This window comes from Dermacentor silvarum, chromosome 4 (assembly GCF_013339745.2).
Source record: "Dermacentor silvarum isolate Dsil-2018 chromosome 4, BIME_Dsil_1.4, whole genome shotgun sequence".
Taxonomy (NCBI): Eukaryota; Metazoa; Arthropoda; class Arachnida; order Ixodida; family Ixodidae; genus Dermacentor; species Dermacentor silvarum.
This window is the reverse complement of record NC_051157.2, coordinates 101,000,172-101,025,170: the sequence shown is the minus strand read 5'-3', so window position 1 is coordinate 101,025,170 and position 24,999 is coordinate 101,000,172.

Genomic DNA, 24,999 nt, shown 5'->3' with positions numbered 1-24,999 from the left:
TGTGCTAGCGCGTTGCGGCCCGTGTAAGAAGCTGGTGTAAGACGCTGTGGCCTCTCCGCCTTACCCTCGTATTCATAAACGCTCCTCGACTTGAACTTGACTTGCCACCGCCTTGGGCAGCTCGTTCGAAACGCGTTGAAGGCGGTGGCAAGTCAAGTTCAAGTCGAGGAGCGTTTATGAATACGGGGGTTATACTCTCTCAGCAGTCATGTGATGGCGTCGGCAAACGCGTTGCACGTTCCGGCATGTTTAAACGGCTGCGTAAGACGCTGTGGCCTCTCCCCCTTACTAGAGAGTACTACACGTTTCTAACGCGTTTGTGCTAGCGTCCCCTTAAGCGGGAGATGGTGCAATTATAATGAAGGGCGCTGTTATAAAATAGCAATGACGTCACATATGGCTCGTGTCATTGGTGGAAGTCAATCATTCGATTTAGTGCGGCGAGACTGGGCGAATTACACGGAAGATTCACAGTTTACCGATGATTCCCTCCGGAGCTTCGCCCACTCATCATCATTCACCCCGTGGATATGCGGTGATTTTTTTAGCAATCTTCCGTCAGTGTAACACTAAACGCAATACAATCATGACTGTCCACCAAATAGCCCCGTTCATTACTTAACAAGCCGACAACTTGAGCCACTGGACCGACGTAATGGGCTAGATAGATAGATAGATAGATAGATAGATAGATAGATAGATAGATAGATAGATAGATAGATAGATAGATAGATAGATAGATAGATAGATAGATAGATAGATAGATAGATAGATAGATAGATAGATAGATAGATAGATAGATAGATAGATAGAGTAAAAAGACGGAAGTAAGAAAAAATGATTTTCGCATTTAAAGGCATATACGGATTGCATACGGTTTCGGTGGTCGACGCTAAGAATGTGCTCAAGAAAGATTTTCGTTCGACAACGAACACGTACCTGAATATTGGCCTCGGAGAGAGAACCGCACAGTTGCGCAGAATGCTCGAAAATACCTGCACTGGCATACCATTGTTCCGTGAGAAATACCTTTTCTTAGTCTCTTCATCACAGGGCAGCAGAACTTCCTATGCTCGCAGTCTGAAAGTGTTATGCGGAACACAAAAGTGGGCAGGGAGACCTAGTGTGAAAAAGGGCGCTCGCTCACCTCGAAAGCTTGCACATTATATATAAAGTAAAAAGCATATCTCCGCGGAGAGCACAACGTTCGCCTCTGGCTTAGCCGAGTTTCAAAACAAGTTGTTTTGAAATACCTTTAAGCAGCCCCTGAGTAGAAAAGCAAGGATAAAACCTTGGCATACAAAAAGAATGGAAGGAAAAGGAGTGAAAGAATAACGCAGTTTACCTATGAGCACCCCACTCGTCTGCATTACCTTCAAAAGCGTAGCCCCAAGCGTTTCGAGGAAGATATATATACAAGACGCCCTCTGAGGGCGTCATTGCGATTTCCTGTTCTCCGCGCGAGATTTATATTCGCATCCGTTGCTATTTGTTTAGAGGCGCTATGTGCACCGCTTCTGATGTTTTCTTTGATTAGGTTCGTCTTTCGAATTTTTCTGTTCTTGCCTTTAACCCTTGATGCCTTTCTAGAGATCTTCTTTAAAATCAATATCGCGACATGGCGCCCGTACACAAGTTGCTCGTGTCAACTACTGTCCAAAAAACGAAGCGTGAGAACCGAAGAACAAGCCATTCTGAAAAAACTTGAAAGACACGCAGAGATAATCATTTTCTTCGCGCCTACAAGGCGAAGCAAACCGATAGAACAGAGAGACACTATATAAACAGCCCACATAAATGAAGAAAGTGTGCTCTAGAGTCTTCATCTTTCCAAGTGGTTAGAAAACAAGACATGCAGTGATGTTTAAGAAGAACGCGGTTATACGGCTGATTAGAAAGCTCCGGGTGCCCGCTATGGAGCGGCTTCTTACCCTCAGTCCCAGCAATGTTGTCTCAGTGTTTCGTGTGCGTGTTATCGGCTTATGGGTTGTTCATGACTGCTGCTTCTAAGGCCCGCATAATATCCTTCGGTAACAAAGTGGGGACAGGAACTGCGGAAAACCTCCCGCGTCTTTGTCAAATTAGAAAGCTCGTTTTTGCTAGAGAAAGAGTAAAAAAAGGATCCTACGTTTGCGCTACATGTCTTCGGCGGCAATGTTTTTTTTTTTCACTTTTTGTTTCTAAGGCAATGTCTTGTTGGATCGTGGCGGGCTTCCATTGAAGTTCGTGCCGATTGTGGCACCTATAGGAACAAATCGTTTGTCGATTGCAATCTTCGTGGCAAATGGCGAGGCTGTCCACGAGATTGAAGCCGCTCCCCGGAATGTCCAGGTCACGACCACGCAGCCCAACTTACGAGGCGCTCTAATGGTTCTTCTTGATCGCTATCGCGATAATGCTTTTGTATTCTTGTTGTTTCCTGTCCAGTGCTGCTTGTGCGGATGGACGCAACCTATATCTTTGCACGGGAATCAAGTTATTCTTTATGTCCATTTCGTCAGTACGCGTGGCCGTACTCTGATTAATTTATGAGTTGAAAAAAAACAACAACGAAATTTCGTTTTTATTTTAAAGCCCTTTTTTATAAAAAATATCCTTAAGAGGTTGCTCTAAAACAGCACTACAGATAACCTATCAGAGCAGATGGACATTCGCGAAAAAGAAAACACAGCAATTATTTCACTACTTCAAGCAGATCCAGTAATCATTTCCATGGTTAAGTAATATACGGAACAATTTTAAATTAGAAAGTTGAAGAGAATCGTCATAGAAGTCCAGTTTCATATTTTTGCATTTAAAAATGGCCGTGTATACAGAATGAATTGGCGTCAAATATTTCGGTAAGTTTGCCTGACACGTACGTGGCGCCGTACGCGGCCCGCTGCGCAACGTCCCTGCCTCCCTGTGACGTAGTGGGGCAGCGTTAAGTGAAACTTCAGCGTACCATCTGATAAAGCGGTCTCCTTCTTACCCCTGCTCGCTGGAAGAGGGAAGTTAGATAGCAGATTTATTTGAAACCACCCTTCTACGTCGCAGAGTAGTTGTGCGGCAAGCCGCTCTTCATGGTGCCCCGCGCGTAACCAAATAAATTCACCTAATAATTTGACACCGATTCTTTTGATGTAAAATGCCATTTTCTTTCCATAGAAATTAGGAACTTGACATTTACGACTATTGTCTTTAACTGTCGAATATGAAAATATGCCGTAAAGCTTGTAACTTTATAGTTATTCCATGTACTAACCTGAATTAGGAAATTAACTGCTTTGGGGTTCTTGTTTTTTCTGCAACCTGATATTTGCCATAGAAGATAATTCATCTGTAGTGGTGTAATATGAGTAAACTTTGTCCCCTTTATTTAAAATATTTTGAAGTAAAGAAAAAAGTCAATTTTTGCTATCTTTATAGAACGACTCGCTCGTCTTTCTCAGTGGCGCTGCAAGTGTGGTATGGTGGTGTCCTTGCTTCAGTGTGACAGCAACTCGCTCACTTCGAGGTTGTGTTCATTTATGGGACTTTAATATCCGACGTTCAGAGCTCGTGTACTGAGCTTCCCGTGAACGTTAAAATGTTTGGACGTTGTAGATCTGTAATCTTCTTGCAGTGATGGTCCTGTCTTTTTCGACATCATGGCTTCATAACGCAGAACGAAATCAGCGAGCAACATGTAGCAATACGGCTTGGTATGTTGGTGTTGTTCATAAAAAGAAACAAAAGTGCTGCGCCTGTTTCTACAGGCTGGCGGTTGTTAGTGTTTTGAGAGTTTTTGGACCTTCTTGTAATGTATAACGAGACCATTCGTAAAGTTGATGTAGTTACTCTATCAAGTTTCGAGATGTGCTCACCCATTGATTGCTTTGCGAGTGTCAGAACAGAAGCCTCCCTCAATTGACGTTACCGACCGCTGAACCCTGCGTTGGATATTTTTTACAGTATAAAGCACGAAGCCCGCTCCGAGTTTTTCCCAGCAGACACAAACCGGATTTCTCTCAGGCTCGTCGTTCCCTCTTCCAATAGGCCATCAGCTTGCGAAAGAAAATATGCAAATACTGAAAGCGTTACCCCGAAAAAGCGCTAACCGTAGATTTAGCGCAGCGTAAGTATTTCTGTTCCACATTTCGCATGTAAAGCTTTTTTTAGGGTTTTATTACTTTCCCTTGCTTGTCGTCAAATGTACTTGGCTCCGAAGTGGCACGGAAATTTGATTACTCGTACTCATAGAGGCTTGTTACTGATCCCCTTATATACCTTGTGCGCGGCTGCGCGCTTCAAGGTGCGCTTATAACGTCACGTACTTCTATTCCCTGTTTAATCTTCGTTCTCCATTTGCGTTAAGTACTCGCATGTTCGCCTGGCGTTTTCAGCCAGTATATTTCAGCCAGCGTACACACAATATATGTAAATGCATGTTCGTTACTTTTTTTTCTGCTGCTCATCTTTTGTATTCAATTACGCCCGCCGGCACAGCAATTACCGATGCAAAGAGGCTGCCTGTATTTATCCTTTTCTTCTTGTTCTTCCCATCATCAGTTCAGAAGAGCGTACTCAGTTGCTCTTCTACTACACAATATCATTTTAAACTCCTTTTTGATTTTTCTGGCATTATTGTATTCCAGAATACTATAAAAGTAAAAAAAGGTAGCTAAAATACAACAGGCTTTGAATACGTACTTTTTTCAAGGAACGGACTCGAACTAATTACCTACGTGGGTTCTTGTCGTGATGTGCGATGAGTGGACATATATGGTTATATGCTCATGGTATGTGATATAAAATAAGCGGACATGGACTTTGACGTGCCAGGACAAGCGGCTACGGTGTACTGATGAAATGTGCGCCTGCTCAGCAGAAAGAAGAAAAAGAAAGTTCGGATGAAGACGTGGCGAGACCGAGAGGATGGTGCTCAGGGTGTCGGAGTAGCAACCTGCCGAGTTCCTTGCTAAATGTCGCTGAAGGCTTCAACCTGGGAACACTAGCATCATCAAGATCTATCCCGCAGCCCACGGCTGGCGAACATCGCAAGGGCGTCCAACACGGGTAAAAACTGTGCCTCTATCTTCATGCGCAATTTCTGGCTGGGAACGCCGAAAGGGTGTCTGGCCGTTTCCTCCTCCACATGCAAGCCCGACACGCTACAGCACCGTCACAGCCACTGCTTCAACAGGTCTGCGTCAGCGTCGAGCCCGGCTGCCAGCATCTCCGCAAGTCCCACAATCTCTCCACCATCTGTACCATGACTCGGCAACATTTTTTCATTCCCTGTTATGTTGATCTTTGAACATTGTTGTTAAGAGCTAGTTTGTTTTCTAGGTGTTGTATTCAGCTGTCTTGTAAATATAATTTGTGTGTTCAATGTGCATCTGTAAAAACTGCCTCGGCTTTAATGCTTGTTTTCAAATGCTTTGTTTAAAAAAAAAACAATCTAAACACTAGCCTCTTCGCTTCGCTTCATGACAGTCCTCTTATTTCTGCGACTGATTCGATGCACAATAATTGTGAGAGCCCTAAGTGAATAGGTATTGTGAAAGACACTCCGGAGCTCGAAAAGGTCCAGAGAGCGTGAAAGAAAATGCATGGCTTTGTAGAGCGCACGAAAAGAAAAACTATTGGCTCTATTGCGTTAGTTGTTCCAGAATTTGCTCCAGCTCCTGGGGATATTGCTTTCTACTTCATTAAAGATAGGTTTATACGATTATCCTCTTTGGTGAACGCGCTGGCAGCAACGCTAAAGAGAGTAACAAACATTCATTCGTTAAAAAAATAATATAACTGAATATCAAGAATACAACAATCCCCTCTTCGGATTTCAAACGTTGACGTTCGATACGTCCCCACAGCCAGACTGTCTTTATGAAGTAAACATAATCAAAGAGGATTCATTACAGGATGAGCAGTAACTGTGCCCTTACAGTACAAACTGTGCTGTTCGTAATCAAAATATTTATCTTCTATTTGGTTAACTCGCAAAACGCATCATTCGAGTCGATGTAATTTGCAGAGCTATTTACAGTGACTTTCGACTACTCCTCACTTTTTTTTTCTCATGGAGCAGCGTGTGCAGTTTCTGCATTTATGTATAAATTGTGATCCCCCACTCGCTGTCAGTCTGTGTTTCTTGTATTCCTGTAACTCCAAACGACTCCTTGAAACGTCGTGCTTACAAATGATTGCAAGCACAAGCACCACTTCCTTATCTAAACAGCAGCGATGCAGCGCCCTCATGGTACATAACATGCTGGCCTTTGTGCGTGGAACGTTCTTTCTCTATTCAGTGCTTTTACGGTTTATTGCATGTGAATAATGAGGCTCTCTGTGCACAGGAATGTAGAAATAGAGCCGACGGCAGAAGTCGGAAGCTATATCCAACGTTGGACAGCGAATGGCTGATTGCAGAGCTCTGGGCGAAGTCAATTATAAAGCCGGAACTCAGACCGCTCATACTGTTTTACCGGCATAGGACTCGCCTTAACACATAACAGGACAGTGTGCTTTCGTGGCTGAAGCCTGGATTTCCTTGTTACTTGCTTTTCTGTTCCTTTTGCAATCTTTTCCCCTATGTGCTTGCTGCACGAGAAGATCGAACGGTGGAAAGGGGAGGTGCGAGGGAGGGGAGATGATTAAGGTGAAGTGAATACTGAAGCAGACGTGTCATGTTTGACGCGAAGAGGACGTTAGGATATTCGTCATCAAACCTTAACGCTAACACAAAAACATTTATGGCGATTGTAAGGCACGTCGCCCTGTTAGAGACCACAATAACTGCGACTATTGCTTGAGTAATTTCAAGCCGGCGTTTTCTTACAGAGACAACCACGTTGTCAACATCACAGGCCTCGCCTCCTTCGAAACGAATAACAGTAGCTGTTATCACCTGACGGCTTATCAATAAAATGAAAATACCAATCGATGAAATAACGAAATTTCCTTGTGGTTCTCAAGATGCGAACGTAGGGGGTTGTATAACATGTGAGTATGAGGAAAGGAAATCATAATTTTATAGAAAAAGGCAGACAACAGGGGAGTGCGCCGATTAATACGTGCCGCTGCTGCATAGAAAGATAGCACTGTTTCAAAGTCGGAGGCATGCCAACGCTGCTCACCTAAAGCATCGTTTCGAATTTAGGTTCATTACTCGAATAATGACAATACGGAAAAGTGTTGTTTGTTAGTGGAGGCTGATTAATGGACGCTAATATCTTTGTAAAAAAATGTTGTACAATGGGTTAGACTCCACGCCCATTTTTCGAAAGCAGAATGCGTTTTGAGCATTTACCACAAGAATTCAAAATGAACTGTGATCTGGTAGACAGGTATATCTTAGTGTAAGTGCGTTATATACTTCTGAGGGCCAATTCAAACCATTTATTATTTTCCAATATTTAAAAAATTAAGGATAAATTTCATAACTCTGGAATTAAGGGGGGAAATTATTTCTTGCAAATTATTATAATGATTATTCGAAAGAGGAAAAGTCACCGACGATTACAATACTCGCTAAGGCCTAAAATTTGAGCGCACCTCTATACGCGTTTTCATTTTGCGATATATGTATTGGCTGGCGCGGACATTCTGTCTCGTGCGGCACGTTGCAAACTGAACGAAGTGTGGCGCGACTGCTTCGTTCTTCTGGACACAGCAGCCGCCACCGACAGACCTACCAGACGATGCGCAGGCGCCTCTGGCGCCATCTCGTAGCCATCGTCGCCGCACTACGCTTTTCTTCTCACGCTTTCGCCATATACTCCTCCGCTTTCCGCCTCATGGTTCCGCTGCTACCGGCTCTACGCTTTCCTCCTCACGTCTTTCATCCCCTTCTGGGAACCGCGCTCGCTTTGCTCTTTCGCGGTGCTCGGTCGGCCGGTTACACTGCCGACGCCGATGCTCGCCCCAGGAACGGGTGCTTAAGAACTGTGCTCTTAAACTTCTAGTTTTGTACATCGGTCTTAAGGATGTTACCTAATTGTGACTGGGAGCTTGCAAATCCACCCTAATTAATGTAAAACGGTCACATAAGCTTTAAACTCATATATCAACTTTGTCGACTTGAGAAGCTTTAACAGATACAATTTACAATAACGTCGCTTTGGTTCTGGTGCATAGTTACGAATGAGTAAAATTCGTGTTTCCATTTTATTTATTACCAACTTTCACCAATTTCTGTGAACATTTCCACGCTCTATAACAAAATTTCACTTCTTAGTGTTCCTAGCCATTTAACTTTCTGAAATTCAACAAATTTCAATGAAATGGGTCTTGTGGTTCTCTAAAAAACCAATTGTATATTTTAGATGTTTAAATAGCCCTTCATATGCTATTTGCAAAATGGCATACGTGGAGGAACTACATCAAAATGAAAACCACTGATTATACATATGAGACTTGAAATGTGTGCCAAGCATTTTGAAGCTTAACCTGTACTCCAACTATGAATAATATGTGTAAATTGTTTTAGTAAAATGAGTTAGAAAGTGAAAAGCTGGATGGTTGCTCTCGCAGTGTCACTTTGTTTTTATATAGCAGGTCTAACTTCTGTAGTTTATATTTTTATTATTTTCCCAATTTTTAACACGAAAGTGTTTTATGCCGGGGTCCACCAAGACTTCACTGACGTATTTCCGTCACGGAAATACGTCAGCTTACAATGTACACGAACATAATACAAAGAAAGAAACCAGAAGAAAAAGTTCCACAAGCATGCAAAATTTGGAAATCGAACCCACGACCTCTCGGTCCGCGACGATAGATCGCCGAGCGTTTAACCCATTGCGCCACAAACGCATTTGCAGAGAGCTACACAGACGCGCCTTATATATCTAACACTCCTCCGTGTACCCGCGCTCTTGCTCGGGGCGGTGCCGCCGCCTACGAGCAGAAAAGAGAAGTACTGCATTATGACACTAACGCGCACCGACAGTGAACGCTTCGGTGGTCTCAGCATTACGACGCCTCGATGCCAGCATTCGAAGGGACGCTGGCATCAAGAAGCACTACCAACGCCGCCTAGGTGGCGTTCACCGTACTCAGCACAGCGGAGCGTGGCCTCCGCAATTAGCTCTGAAAATGTTTCTGAAGTTGATCGCGGAGGCTGCAATTACGACGCGCTGTACGCGCTGATTTGACTCGGTGACGATTCAGTTACGTGCTTTGTCTTGCGCGTTGTATTAGTGTGTCAGTTACGTGCTTCGTCTTTCGCGTTGTGCTAGCGTGTGCAGCGTAGTGCAGCTTCCATATGCACGACGGTTGCTCATGGTCATCGACGTTGGTAGTCGTGATGGAGGAGACGTGCCACCAGGCGTCAGCGTAGGTGCATCAACGCCTAAGGGCGCTTTAGCCACAAAACACCAATAGACATTATATATCAATGTGCAATAAACATTACACTACTTCTGTGAAGACACGTTTCACTTTCGTGTTCTATACCGATTCCTATATAAGAGGGATCAACCACATTTTTTTCATTAGGCGTACATTGTAAGTTTCTGAATAGGTTCTTTTTATAGCGCTAGACATAAAATATTTGATATTATCTTATCTGACGGTCCTCTAAAGAGTTCTACCATGGAATCCACATTCTGTAAACTTTAGCAAACTCACTGAAAAATTTTAATTTTCTGATTAGTTTTCATGATTCTGAATGCACAAGAAATGTGATGAAACTAAATTTTCAATGGAGAGAATCAATTCAAGCCTGACGGGGAAAAGGAAATCACAAATGGCCAGAACCCTAAGCTTGTTCTTAACTATGTGAGTGTGCAGTAATAGCACGATCATCATACGCAAAGTGAGCTTGCGTGACCAACCATTTTTGGTGTACGGCGATGAACAAGGGAAATCAATCATGCGGCTACTCTCAGTGGCATGTCGTTGCAACATCCCGGGCTTAGGATGGCTGAAGCTTATACGTTTGAAATATACAAGCACGCCACTTCAGTCCACTCGCATCGCTTTTTAATAAAACAATGTTTGCCAAATTCTTCTTTCTGGGGTTTTGCGTGCCAAAACCAGTTCTGATTATGAGGCACGCCGTAGTAGAGGGCTCCCGATTAATTTTGACCACCTGGGGTTCTTAAACGTGCAATACAACGCAAGCACACAGGCGCCAAAAGCGTGCTGGTTTTCTTAATAGGTGACGCCACCACCACAAAGCGAAGGCCCTCTCTTCCCATCTAGCAGGTTCGCATATGTCCATGTTTGCATGCCGATTCTCGTTTCGTCTGCGCGCTTCGTCACGTTAGTCGCCATGATTTAACTCTTTCGAAAAAAAAAACAATACGCAAGAGATTACTCATAATGGGTATGGGATACTTTTACATGATGCGTTTAATTGCAACGCCATGCATCTCGGACGCCACATGCGGTCATCGTTGTGGCGTCAATAGATGACGCGCTCTGTCCAAGGCGAAGTGCGAGACAGCTATAGGAACCCGACTGCAGCATGTGCCTCATACCTGATAGGTTTCGGTGGTGGCGTAGGGTGTGCTGTTACAATGCTTCAATGCTAATCGCATTAACATGGGCAATCATTGTGAGAGAGGTCCTGCCAAAAGTCTCGTTATGCCATCAGCAGATGTTCAGTATTCAGGGCCGACAAGGTGAAGGCACCCTTTGGCATCATATAGAGTGCTCATTGTGGAGTTATAGGGATTTGGATTCCGCATTACGTTTCACACAAGACACCCGAAAACGTGGCGCCAGAAGGTAATTGGCGAATAAGAGACAATGAGAAACTGATGTTATATTGCTGGTGCATTGCACCGGCGCAGAGGAGGCAAATTGGTGAGCGTAACTGTAAAGTAAATACTTAAGGTTGCTGAACAGCCCATCCCTTTTAATTCGCTCTTACTGATCAATTTTTCAGGTCACCAATGACACGACAGATACAGAGTTACATCAGCGTTCGTAATGTTTACGCTTTTCCAAAGGGAATACTTCGTTTAGAAACCTGATGCGACAAGAGCTTACTCAACGAGGAAAACCAACGAATCTGTTTGCACCTCCCAGTGCCAAGCTTTATACCTTGCCTGCTGCTGGCAGTTGGGCTTGCAGCAATTTGACCTAAGCTTTTCTCATCTTACCAAGGATTTCATTTACTCGTATGTCGTGCCTAGTCATGCGTCATCTGCTGCTTTCCGCATCATACTCTAACGTCTGCCTGCCACGCCAAGCGATTAACGCTCGTGGACTCTGCGTTATCTCTTCGATGACAGAAAGCCCGATGGTATTGACGGAAGCCTTGAAGTACGCTATAAGGTATGATATATTTTCAGTTTTTTTTCTTTACTCTCACACCTGGGACGTCACGGATATTTCTACCGTGAGAAATAGACAAATATATCAAAGCCCCTTTCTTAAAGAAAGTTGTTTGAACGGGAAGCTTTCGCCCATGAAAACTGAATCAAAGTCAAAGTCCAAAGCCAGCGACCACACAACGAACACAAGAAGTCCTGAGCGACCCGATGCATATGCCATTTGATTTCTTGTTTAGGATTGCATCTTTTGGACGTTAAAGTTGAATGTAGATACATTTCGTTAAGTTGCACAGAATTTTTTTAGTGGTGGTGGTGATGATGCTGAAGCAGGCGGGGTTAGCCTAGCATACATAACCGGCAATTGTTCCGCTTGATTCTTCTTTGAGTTGAGATCAGGGGTGCGTTACCAGGTGTCGATGAACCCCGTGTCTCGCAGGAAGGTTTTAAGCAGTCGTTGCGCTCTCTTCCTCATTCCCGTGGGAACTCCGGGGAAAACGACGTCTTCAAAGGTCATGTGCGTAACACCACTCTCTTGCAGACTGTCGACCATCGCTTTTGTTTCTGCGTCAGACTGCGGGCATAGCCAAATGAAATGTTCGATGTCATCAATGTCACCACAGAAGGCACAGAGCGGGGAAGCGCAACGCCTAGTCTTCAATAACCATGCTGGGCCGTACGCGGAGTCGGTTCTGATGCGGTACAACAGCGTTGCTTCTACGCGAGTAAATCCATGAGTCACACACACTTCGGGTGGAGTCTGGTGGATCGCCATAAAGTGAAAGCGGATTGCATCCTTAGGGTTTTGAAAAGTTGTTGGCGCTTTCACTTTTGGGACACATGTCAGCGCTAGATGTGCAAGTGCGTCAACTTTTTAATTCCCATCAATTCCTCCTTGGGATGGTATCCATTGCAATCTTACGTTAAATATCTTTCTCGTTAGGTCGTTAATCAGCGCCCAGGCCAGGATTCATGAACGAGCCTCCTCATCCCTGTAGACTGTGTTCGACCAGCTTTTCTGTGCAAGCAAGGTGGTCTAGTGCGCGTTTAATTGGCGCAGGAGCCTCCATATGCTTTGTTCATTCCCTGTACAGTGCTGTACAGTAATGTGGAGTGTTGCACAATATTTAACAGTAATGAATAAGGGAATTTGTATGGGCGGTGTTCAAAATATAAAATATTCGACAGCTAGTCAAGCTTCAGTCGAAAGTCCGTCTGACATCGACTGCGTGCGCTTGACGAGGACGTGAAGGATTGCTCGTAAAAATTCGCACATGCCCTGTCAATGCTCTCACGGAGAAAAGCCACCCACGGTGGGTAAAATAAAGTTGCACCTAATATTCAACCTCATCTTCTTCATCATCATCTTCATAAGCAGCAGCGGCCTCCACCGCCGCCGCCTATCTTTACGTCTACTGCAGAACGAATGTCTCGACCTGCGATCTCCCATTACCCCTGTCTTGCGCTAGCTCATTCCAACTTGCCGCTGCAAATTTCCTAATTTCATCACCCCACCTAGTTTTCTGTCCTCCTCGACTGCGGTTGCCTTCCCTTGGCACCCATTCTGTAACCCTTATGGCCCACCGGTTATCCATCCTACGCATTACATGGTCTGTCCAGCTCCATTCTTTCCCTCCTAATGTCAACTAGAATATCGGCTATCCCCGATTGCTTTTGGATCCATACCTCTCTCTTCCTGTCTCTTAAATTTACACCTAATCTCCAGCTTCTTTGTTAACTTCCAAGTGTCTGCATATGTTAGCACTTGATATACGAACAGAATTATCAAAGTAAGACTCACACCTCGGCATCTACCATTGCTTGAGACATCCTTAAACCAGCGTATACGTCAGATCGGAACTGACAACTAGAGGGAAGCTTGTGTTTCTTCACCGCTGCTGTCATTTAGAAATTATATTGCCGATGCGACAAAAACGCAAATTTTGCGTATTTTTATTGAAGAAGGGCGAAGGACTCTAGAGGGTAGCTTCGACGGTACCTTCAGTCAAGGATTTATTTTTCCAAACTCCCAATCTACTCATCGGCCATGTGGTCGAAATCCACAATCTGCCAAAAATTGAGAAATGTGACAAATTGTTAAAGTTCATTCATCATTTCTTACCATGCATGATGCTGCTAGTAGAAACATTCCCAGGGAAATGTTTAGCAATGGTTAGAAAAACTTTCGATCATATTAATCGATTTCGGTATGCGCGATAACGAGAGAGTCAGAGCGAAGATTTCTTTGCCCACCATCCCAAGGATTTGCCTGCGTTGGTCTCTCTGTCGGTCGGACGCTGGTCGGGTTCTTATCGAGCAGATACCCACTCCCTCTTTAAAAAATAAAGAAGTGCATCCGTAGGGCGGAACTCGAACCTTGGCCCTGTATCAGATTAGCCCCATGCCATAACAACCACGTCCCTGTCGCTTTTTTTCTTACACGGTATTTATTGCATCACGTATGTGTGAGGAACGTACTATACGCGAGAAACCTACAGGAACTAGCCAACACATCTCTTATTCATGGCCTAGATATCAAGTTGAGCTCACCATGCACCACACAAAAACTACAAGTAGCTTTAAACTTAAAAAGTGGTAACGACAAGCAACTTATCAAGTGGTGGTACCAGTCCGGTTGAAACTCTGTTAAGTCGTACATGTCGTTCAAATGAACAATCATTTCCAATCAGTGACCAATCATTTCGACGAAACAACGGGCTCAGCGTTTTTATCCAACATGCTGGTCTTCCGTTAACTATGAAGTACAATTAGGAAAAAAAAAACATATCCAATGCCTCGTCGGATGGCATGCTGATTTAAAATGAAGTCTTTCTTAAGAGTTCTTTGAAGCAAATCCCTAAATAATATTGAATATTTACAACTGATGATGCAACGCTCTATAGTCTCGGTTAAATCGCAAAGGCGACAATGGTGGCGACGACGTCGCTATCACAACCACATTTCTGCCTTCAAACCACCAACTAGCTCTTTCAGTTTGCCGCCACGTGTTGATTATGATGACGATATTTATACAATAGCATTGGTGATTTCCATACTGTGGCACATAGCCTAGCCTTTACGGGTCATTTGCCAAAAAAAAAAAAAAAAACGGGCGGCGCATAACGCGCCACCAACCAACTGTTTGCGATTTTCGACATGTGTTTGCTGATGATTACAATTTTGGCACTCACTAGAATGAGGGGGGGGGGGGGGCGTATTAGTGTATACACAATTGTGAGGGGCCCCCTCACCGTATAGTTATTGAATTGAGGGAGTCCCTTTTTATTCCTTCGCATGTTATGTTCACATAGTTTTGCTAGTCAATGGTTGGACCGTCTCACTGGGACGCACAGTAACCACGTAACAACGCGTCATTATTAATTGGCTTGTGGCAGCTAAAGTAGCATCTACCTAGGAGCCTCACCCCCATACCCCTGTGCTACACAACGGGTCGCTTCGCTCTGCATGGCAGGAGCCTTCCATTTCAGGCGTGGTGGCGGAGCTTAGGGCAAAAGAACAAGTACGGAAGAAGTCAAACGAGAAAATAATAATGTAGCAACGTGAAAAAAGGAAAGAAAAATGTCAGAATGCGATTCGAAGCCAGGACCCCACATTCATGAACACAACGCTTCTCTACGGCGCCGTGAGATCAGACGGGAAAGGACCGTTATTTCACAGGTTCTGCATCGGCTGTAGTTACTCCGTCACTATAGTGTCATGGTTATTGTAAAGGGCCTTCTCCGTATAGTCAGCTCCTATATATATATATATATATATATATATATATATATATATATATATATATATTTTACTACGACACAAAAACGGATCTCAGTCAGGCAGCTCCCGGTACATTTAAAATAAATACGAAGAAATGAAGAGGCACGGGTGCCTTTTCATGGACGCGCCAGTTTCCTTTACGACAAAGACGCAAGAACACAAGGGGCGAATTTATAACATTTCATCAACCGCTTCCCAAAACTTCCCTTACCATTGATTGCAACATATGCATTAGATTTTTCATTAATACGTACCCCATTTTTATTGAGTTAGCATACTTAGAGTACTTCACGCATTCTCCGTGGGCTATGTATATTTCTTTGTAACTATGTTTCCATGTTGGTATGTTTGTATCTAACCGTTTTGCCACCTAAATGCATGGTTCCCTGGGTTGTCAGTGGTGGAATGGCTAGTGTATCGGGCTGCGGCGCTGAAGTAACAGGGCTCGAAATCAACAATTGTACCAACTTGGATCATTGTTCATTTTGTAATTTCAGCAGCGCGAAGCACTGAAGTGAGGAAAGAAAGAAAAAAATGGACGAACGATTAGTAAGAGAAGGACAAACACGAGCGTCAGTGTCTCTGATGCAGTGTTTGATAACCACATAACATTTTGTATATATGTGAGTGTTCTGTGACCAATAAATTCATTTGGTAGTCAGTGCTCGCATTTGTCCTTCTCTCTGTATGCCTTCGTCCTTTTTTTACCTTTCTTTCCACACTTGCTTCGCGCTGTAGAAATTACTCCATGAACATAAACCAACTCGCCCACATCGCTATTCTTATTGAATCTTTGAGTAGATGGCGGTGTGTACCCACGTGACGCTTTTCGACAAACTTTATCACGCCGACGCGGTTCACTGTAGACGCTGGACTGGGTAGGCACCGATGCTCGAAGAAACTCTTTGACGCCGCCTTGGAATTCAGGGTAAGTGCCACTTGGTCTATGCCAGTCTTCAATGAACCTCTTGGCTCATTGCGTATGCACCAGTAGGTGTGTACCGCCCTTCAATGAAGGTCTATGACCCTGTAGCGCCCAACGGCGCTGAGATGCTGAGAAACAAAAGGAAAATAAAGATGCGCAGCGCGTGCTCGAGGCGCAACCTCGGCCCGCGCAGTGTCGCTCTAGAAGCTCGCCACACTGGTCGTCGCAGCCCCCGCTCGGCTCGCCGCCTTCGCCCTTCTGAGTAGGAACGATCGCACGACTCGTTGGGCCGCCATCACGGTCTCCTACAACCCCAACTGGGGTAACTAGGCATGTGATACTGAGAATGTCCCGCTCTACAATGACGATAGAGCTTGCCCAAATTTATCCCATGCCTAGAGGAATCGAACCTACGTCACCAGAGTTCCTGAAGGACAGCAACACGGCGCTTTAGTAGGCTGCGCCACAAATGCACCGGGTACGTGCCGCTTTTCAATGAACGTATTTCACGCCAACGCATTAGCGAGCGGCGCCATGAATGCACTGGCTATGTGCACGCTCTTCAATGAAGCTCTCGCCAACTTGGGTCACTGAATACGTGCCACTCAGTGTACGGAAAGCGAGGGAACGATTCTCAACTTTGGCAGGCCCCAGTGCCACCACGCTGTTGGTCTAGGAGGTCATGCGTGGACTTCTAGGCAGTGACAGTGGATGGCGTAGCGTGTGCAGAAAGAAGCGGCAGAGAGGACCCCGGTTGCCGCATAACTCGTTTCTCAGCCTTAGCACGCAACGGCCCACCGTGCATTGCTAGATGGCACCGAGTTTTCTTAGAGAAGTGCGAAATAGAAATCACGCTGCAGTCCGCGCCTCATGCATTACTCGTTTCGACGGTGGCAATATGTATGTTGTCACTATATTGATTCAATGTTAACGCCTTACCGTTTACAGTCATCGTGACATGAGTTCTGCCAGCAGTATCTTGTTCATTTGCCTTGCCCGTCCAAGCACTAAAGAAAAGAGACGTAACATCTTTCCTTTGCTTCATCGGATAAAGCTTTTCCGCTTAGCCGCGTAACTCATCCGGCGTCATCGTTTACCGCAAATAGGGCGATAAGCGCCACAAATAAAGGTGGTAGTCGGAAGAAAGCACATCGTAAAACAAAGAACAGCAGTTAGGCGCACGCCAATGCTAAGGAAATCAGGAAGGCAATGTCAGTGTAACCCAGCTGCTTATCTACGGCATGTGAGACAAACCAATTATCATCGGCAAAACCACCAAGAAACTGAGGTTGCCGCACCTCGCTGAGGTCCCTCTGGCCAACACGACGGTTCCTGTCTAGACCGAAGTGAATGCGTGCATAACTCGGTCCCTTATCTCGTTATCCCACGGAACCAAACAGAGCTTGCCCGAGGCAAAAACGCACAGGTCGCAGGGAGGCTCCACGGACACTGTAGCAGTACGAGTACAAAAGACAACATTATTGAGGCAGTTACCATAGTAGAGGACAGAAGCGAGAATGCTCTCGCCCGGAGCTGCTTTCGTCTTCCAGCCATTTTGTCGTTTGCCCAAATTATGCAGTCCGGACGTTCTGGTACTAGTAATTAATGTGATGAAATACATATATTGTATTTGTGGGCAGTTTCGCTTGAATCACATTGAACAATATACCTCGAGGCATTCTGCGCCATGCGTAAAGAGAATGTAGATATTGGAAATAACATATAGACCTGAAATAGTTGCAGCAATAAGAAAAAAAAAGAAAAATGAGCGAGAACATAAGACCAACTTAGCTTGCCCGCCCTTAGGACAGATGCGTTCACGTTTGGACATTTTTGGCCTTCCAGATACGTACATCGCCTACCTATATGCGTATTTCAGCTATTGTCGTTGGTGTGCAACGACAAGACGCTCCAGATGGTTGTTTTCCCACACTGTTCCATCTCTTCGGAGAATAATATACATTTACTGTCGTAAGAAAATAATGTACAGCTAGGCAGGAAATGAAATATGTAAGGGAAGATATAGTAAAAATACGAGGCAGTGGCAACAGTACTCCGCCATTGCGTGCCACACACAATATCTCGGCGACTATAGGTTCTTTGAATAGAATATCCTATGCACAAAGTATACCACCAAATCTAAAGGCAACACTGCCTTTTTCCGCTTTTCGGTTTTGGGTGCCAGTTAAAAAGCAGTTCCCGGATGTTGTTTGGCATATCCTACTGAATCTGACAACAGTGGCATTCTGCGATGGGGTGCCTTGGCTCCTGCTACAGTAGAGTTGGAGCATATTGTGCAAGAAATATAAACCAAAAATCTCTTTTATCTTCCTTTGTTCAAAAATATAAAACGAAAGGAATGTATTGTAATGCGACCAAACAGCACACAAAAATGTGAAAGCTCTCATCACACTTGACTGAAATGAACATGACAGTATCAATGAAACAAGCACATTGAGCACTGCGTGCTATACTACAGTTTCTTGTCTACCAAAATCGGTCAGTCCTACGTTATGCAGGTGCTTCGTTGTTAGAGTCGAGAGTAATAAAATACTTGTCCGTTGTGCAAATTAGCTGAGCGGTCTCAAAACTTTCCAGTGTAAATTGAGATTTTAATGTGTCCTATTTTGTACATAGGTAGCGGCTGCTGATAGTGGCGGATATTTTTTCTCATAATATTGTGCTGGCAGGAAGAAGTTTTAAGGTTACCCCCCAGTACGGTCATTACACGTTTCTCTTAGTTACTTTATGTTTGTGAAAAGTGAATTTACTTTCCGGAGGGTAATATGCAAAGCAAGATGTACTACAAGTCTTGAATTTCAAGTGTTCTCATAAGTACTGGTGTATATATCTGCACTGTTTTTAGAGAAAAGAGCACTTATGTGTCTCGTCGACGTGCTTGCTAAATTACCACCAGATAGATAGCATTAGACGTCGCAATGTTGCGACAAGTTATCCGCTGGTAGACTTCACAAACCTCGTCGTTTCCAAGTCCTCTTTGACACTGGCTTCACAATTATTATATCTGATATCACGATTAGCCAATATCAGTATTGCGAGTATGCGGATTGTCTGCAAAGATAACTCAGCAGCTGACTCAGCCCACCAGAGAAAAATAAATAAGTTACTTAGTACACATATTATGGTCTGGCAACAATGCATTTTCCGTGCAGCCATAATCTTATGGTCAGGGTGCGTTTATGAGGAGAACGTACTGAACAGTTTAATTTTCTCCAGCTTTCATGGGCGTAAGTATTACTGTAACGTGCCAACCTTTGCCGTACACCCTATGGCGGTGTACCGTAGCGACCACAAGGCCATGGTCCCTGTGGTCACTAAATAAATGAAAACCACAGGATCATATATATTTCACATTCTTTAATAGTTCAAATAACCAATTACACCATCACATCTTAATAGTCCTAATTAGAAATACACAATACAGCTTCGCTGGTCTTCAATCTCCACCCAGTGGAAGGGCTGACAGTTTTTATTGCGATAGCAATTGTATGGACACTAAAAAAAGTTGCAGTGGCTTAGCTCGGCTATGCCAGGATATACGTAGCGTTAGCAAAGGTTCAGCTGATTGACGCCGCTTTGCTAGACGTTCGTCCCTTTGCTCCAGTGTCTCCGCAGCACGTTTAGCCTTCTTCTGTTCATTCCTCCTACGCTCAACCGCTAATTGCCAGGCAACTACTTCGGGATCCGATGAGTCAAGCTTCTCCGTTCTTCTGCGCTGTTGAGCAGCATTTGCGCTCTCCTTCTCCATGGCTATACCACACTGGCAAACGCCAGTCAGAGGCGCAGCGGCTCCAGCGCAGTGTCAGACGGCGACTGCACAGCGAGCGCGCGCCGGCGCCAGTGCGTCTACCACGGCTACGACGTCACTCCTCTGGAATGCGCAGACCGGCGGCGGTGAGTCGCGCGCGGAGGCGGCGGAGTGCGCGAGAGGTGCCGGCTCCGGTGGCTCCGGTGCGCAAGCCGTGTGACATCACTGATCCATGCGCATGCCCAGCACGGCTCTTGATGTGCCGCGCGAAACGAGCTTGGCTAGGCCAGTGTAGCTAACGCTACAAAAGCGGATTTCTGCCGTCGGCGTCGCCTTCACCGTCACCGTCGCCGTGAGGTTCCGTATGACGTCAATGGCGCTGAAATCGTCGCCGCGCGCAGTATGCTGTATCTGCGAGCGAAAGCGCGTGAGAGACGCGCGCTTTCACGGGGAGCGAACGCACATGGGGGTGGGGGGGCTAACACGCGTTCTGCGCCGTGCTCCTTGAAGGGCTGCAGAATTAAGCGTCACTTTCCTCCTTTACAATCACCATATGTATAGAGCAAGCGCGACATCTTCCGTCGCGCGAAAAGCCGTGGGGGGACGGGAGGGAGGGAGGGGAGGCAACGTTTACCTGCGGCACCAAATCCATAATTTTATAAAAATGTTACGAGGTGAGAAGGTGGTAAAGACTTCCTACGCTGCTCGACGAGTGTCCCGTTCTGATCTCGTCGGAAACCTCCGAGCCACCCCCAGAGGCACCGGCAACAGTCACCAATGCCGCGCGCGTTCGGGGCGAACGCGGGCAAAACGCCAACGGCGTCGACAACAGTTCTGCGCGTTGCTGGTGCAGCTGCATGTCCAAGTTTATACAGCTGATAAGACTACTATCCTTACTCCGTATAGCTCTCTACTAATTTGCTATTGCAATTGATGCTTCGCCATTCGGGCGAACTGCTGACATTTTTTGTAGTACTAGTGAAAAAAAAAGAAATGAAAAAAAAACTTTTTTATTTTATGCATTTGGCTGCCCACTTCAAGTTTCACATCAATACATACATCACTGGCACCAATATTTTTAAATGTTCGTACTAAGCTGCTTCGTTGTCTTACGTACGTCTCTTATTTTCGTCCGGCGTTTGCATTTTTTTGTTCGAGGTCCAGTCTTTCAGCAAGGCTCTATTGCGCTAAAGACTGTGGGCCATCTCATAGCATTGTTGAAGGAAGACAGAGCGAAGGGCCACCAGCTAGAACGTCCTACGTTTTATTGCGATAGCAATTATATGGACACTCAAAAGCAGATTTCTGCCGTCGGCGTCGCCGTCGTCGTCGCCGTCGCCGTCGCCGTGAGGTTCCGTACGACGTCAATGGAGATGAAATTGTCCCCGCGCGCCGAACGCTGTATGTGCGAGTGAAAGGTCGCGAGGGGCGCGCGCTTTCACGGGGAGTGAACGCACGGCGGAGAACAAACGCGCGTTCTGCGCCGTGCTCCCTTAAGGGCTGCAGAAGTAGGCGTCTCTTTTCGCCTTTACAATCACCATATATGTAGAGCAAACGCGCCTTCTTCCGACGCGCGAAAGGCCGTGGGTGGGGGGGGGGGGGGGGGGGGAAGGGAGGCGACGTTTAGCTGCGGCACCAAGTGCCTATTTATATCAGAGCCTCCGGCAACAGTCACCAACGCCGCACGCGTTTTGTGCGAACGCGGGCATAATGCCGACGGCGTCAACAACAGTTCTGCGTGTTGCCGGTGCTGCTGCATGTCCAAGTTTATACAGCTGATAAAGCTAATATCATTACTCGGTATAGCTGTCTACAAATTTGCTATCGCAATCGATGCTTCGCCTTTCAGGTGAAACTGCGACAACTTTTTGAGAGAGAGAAGTAAATGCGAAGTTATGTTAGGCAGAGAACGGGGGAAAAAGAAATAATTAGAAAAATAAAGCAAACAATATTATGAGGTAGAAAATGGAAAATACAGGCCATATTTTACAGGCTAGTCGTTCAGCCTTTCCCTTCCAGTCAAAGCGAAGAAATAAATTTGTATGCAGAGTTCTTATACATATTGCTGCGTGCTATACGAAGACGATGATTTACACACTTGGATTAAGTGGCACGTACCCATAAGCGGTCACTGGTTGATCTGAGTACGACGACGTGCCTTTTTTATTTTGGCTGGGTTTCATGTTGGCCAGTGCTTGCTACCCCTTGTAAGTACACTGTGTAAATAGTTTACCTACTGCGTTTCCACGTAACATTTATTTGGTGGAGGTGCGGTCTATGGGTCCCTGTAGCGAGGAAGTGTTTTTCAGAAAGGCCTATACGTCGGCAGGGGGCCCAAAGTAGCACGAGGGCACCCGGAGCAAAACGTTCGTCGCGGTGTCGCTTGTCGTAAAGGCGCTTCTGGTTGTCTTGGGCAGCAGCAAGTCTACTACGGGCTATCTTCCACGTAACATTATATTAGCCAGAAATAAATAAAGGAACATCGAAAAGCTCTTCGAGGATCAATGTGCAGCTAAGGTTTAGCTAATACACTCCTCTTAATTGTGTTGAAGAGATGTTTGAAGATAGCGAACCCTTTAGAAAGAACTCTCGTCAGCTCGCTTTATCTGACAACGATGCGTGTGTGCTCTGGTGAAAAGATTAGTTTTATAGACTCTACTATGTCTTCTAATTTAGTCGCCGAAAAGCGCTATGTCGTCTTAAACGTAATTGTCTTATACGCTGCAAAACAGCAGGATATCATAAGAAATTAGAATATGGAGAAACCACCGGGCAATGATTGTAAGTGTAAGTGAATAGTTCTGATGGACGGACGGACGTACGGATGGACGGAAGGATGAACAAACGAACGAACGAACAAACCAACAAACGAGCAAAGTGAGGCGACGGTTCTGCACTCCTTGCCGCCCAACCCGCCATCTTGGTAGCCCGAGAGCATGCGCCTTTTCCTCGGTGCCTTTCCTCGTCCTCGTGTAGTTCCTTCATGGCACCTGTTAAGAGCGAACGCCTCCAGTGCTTGCTCTCCCTGGTGCGTCAGCGTCAATGCCGTTAGCGTTGGACGGAACGCTAGCCTGCGCCTGAGAATCCGCGAGGGATTCTCGTCCGCTGCATTGTCCACGACGGGCAGGGATCGCCGGGCGGCCAGCGAGACGTGCGATGAACGAGTGAGCGAGCGAACGACCGAGCGACAGCCTCACCCCCTCCTCATTCCGGCGCCTCCTCAAAACTCACTCGCCCGAGATAACGCCACCTTTACGTCGTCTGTCCGCGGTGAACGAGCCGGCGAGATAACGAGGCGACAGTGGCTCTCCCTCTCCCGTCCCTCTCCCTAACCTCTTCTTCCTGCCCTACCCCGCCATGCGGTTAGCCAAGCTCGAGAGCGCGATGATCCAGTGCGCACCCTTTCCGTCGACGGGTATCTTCGACTTCCCTCATCCAAGTGCGATCACCGTCCACCGACCACCGTCGTGTCTACCCCTGACCTACCACAAAAAAAAGGCCGATACAGCCAAACAAAGCCAGTGGCTGTAACATTTTTTCGGGCTATTTGATGAACAAACTGTACTTAAGTAGCGCGAAAATTTAGAAGGAAATAGGACGCGACAGAGTGGAGTGCTACGGGGTTTAACAGGAGTGATGCGGGATTTTCAATGGCTATAACGTTGGAATTTTCGGTACACTGTTGAACGTTTGGTGGAGTATAAAATTTCGAACAAGTGGTCCACACATGCGTCGCACATAGCTAGGAGCTTACCTATCGTTCTTTAAAAGAGATCTCGCTGTTATAATGTAGAAGAGACATAATTTAAATGTCATCCAGAACTTACCACAATGCCCCAGTGAAACTAACACCCACCTTCTTTAGTTTCCATAACTTTATAACAAATGCTGAATAAATACAAAGTAAATTATATTTATTGGAACCTTGGGAAATTCTAATAATTGCTTGAGGAGCCTCTGGGGAGTATTATTCGTAACTTATTTCAGCCGTATTCTGCAAAGATTCTTTTACAATGAAGCTGTTAACGGCTAGGTTCCCCAGGATCGTGTCCGCGTGTAGAAAAAAAATATCATCAGCATGCTTTGGCTCCATGTACGGGGTGCTTTCCCACCAGTTGTGCCTTAGCGCAGGTCTCAGAACAGATGATGGATGACCTATTGTTATACTCCTCTCCACCACCGATGCCTCTTTTACAAGTGACGCGATACTCGGCGGCGGCACGTCCCACCAGTCGTGGTGCCCCTTTGTTTCGTGACGTAGAGATCGTGCTAGCGCCGGTTTCAGCAGTTGCCCTTTGGACTCTCTATGGGACGGACGCTCGTTTAACGACATCTTCCAGGATCCTGACGTCAGTGTCCTGATGACGCCATGCAGTGTGTCGTAGCTATGAACTCTGTGGCTCATACGCCACAGCGTATGAGCCACAGCGTTCATAGTCAGTCTATGAACGATGTGGCTATGGTAAGTATATGGGTCAGTCTATGAACGTCAGTCCGCCCCATCGTCAGTCTATGACGATGGGGCGGACTTGGCGCAGCAAATGCACTACTTCGCCATCGCGCCGGGCGAAAATTGATGATCATGTCGAAGACGCTCAATGTAGTCAATAATAATACTTTATAACTGCACTATAGCAATATTCACTACAACATACCCACCATAGTCACAGATTCGCTGCCTTCTATCTTCACAGTAGTAGAAGGGCTCTGGATTATTTTATTTTTTCTTTCTTTCATGCCTTTCGTCTGTGGATTGCACTAAGCCATGCAGACGCCGACGTCATAATCCGGGCCAACGCTGTGGAGCACGTGATAAAAGCTTATTAGAAATAATGAAAGAAAACATGACAAACTATTGCCACAGATATCCTTTGTTCGTGTTATCGGGACACCCTGTAAGGTCAGTGACCATTATAATTTTGAGCTCAACTGGACCACCAGTCTAATTTCTCTGGCATTTTTTTCGTCAAAGCTTACTTGAATGACCACTTTTTATAGTTTAGTTTAGGGTACTTCACGAGTGCCGTCATTACAAATTAGACATCGCTAAATAGCCAATTATGTGCGAGAGAAGGCTGACAATTCATAAACTGCGCAAACCCTCATTTGTGCCTGATGTCCCTGTCAAGTTTACGAGGATAGATGTAGACGTTATGTGACGGCTGAAGTCCAAACCTTTATGTTGTTCAATAATACAAATGGCCACCAATACAGCTTGTAACCTTAAAAAAAGAAGTACCGAGAAGAATGATTAGGAGGACAGTGACAAGCATCGTGGA